Below are 349 nucleotides of genomic sequence, written 5' to 3'. Positions count from 1 at the left end.
GATTCCCAATCTATGACCATGAATGTTGGGGCGGTCATAAGTGCCAATGGGTCGATCTGCTCGATGTTGGTTGTGTGGAACGTTATTGGCATCATTTTGAGGTATGTCTCGCATATCAGTATCCAATCTCTGCAAGTGAGACTGTTGCTCTTCTTCTCGTCTCTTTCTAGCACAATTTCTCTCTCTAAAGCTCTGATGTATGCGGCTCTTGGAACTAGGTTTGATGGACCCCTGCTCCTCAAGTTCATACACCTGTAAAGTAAAGGGAGGTGAAGAAGGAGAATCAGTAACTAAAGAAAATAAAATGACTTAGTCTCAAGCAAGTGACTAAATCTCAATGTTTAAATCT

Source organism: Brassica oleracea, chromosome C4 (genome assembly GCF_000695525.1).
Source record: "Brassica oleracea var. oleracea cultivar TO1000 chromosome C4, BOL, whole genome shotgun sequence".
Lineage (NCBI taxonomy): Eukaryota > Viridiplantae > Streptophyta > Magnoliopsida > Brassicales > Brassicaceae > Brassica > Brassica oleracea.
The sequence above is the reverse complement of the archived record's forward strand: the minus strand, read 5'-3'. Positions refer to the sequence as shown.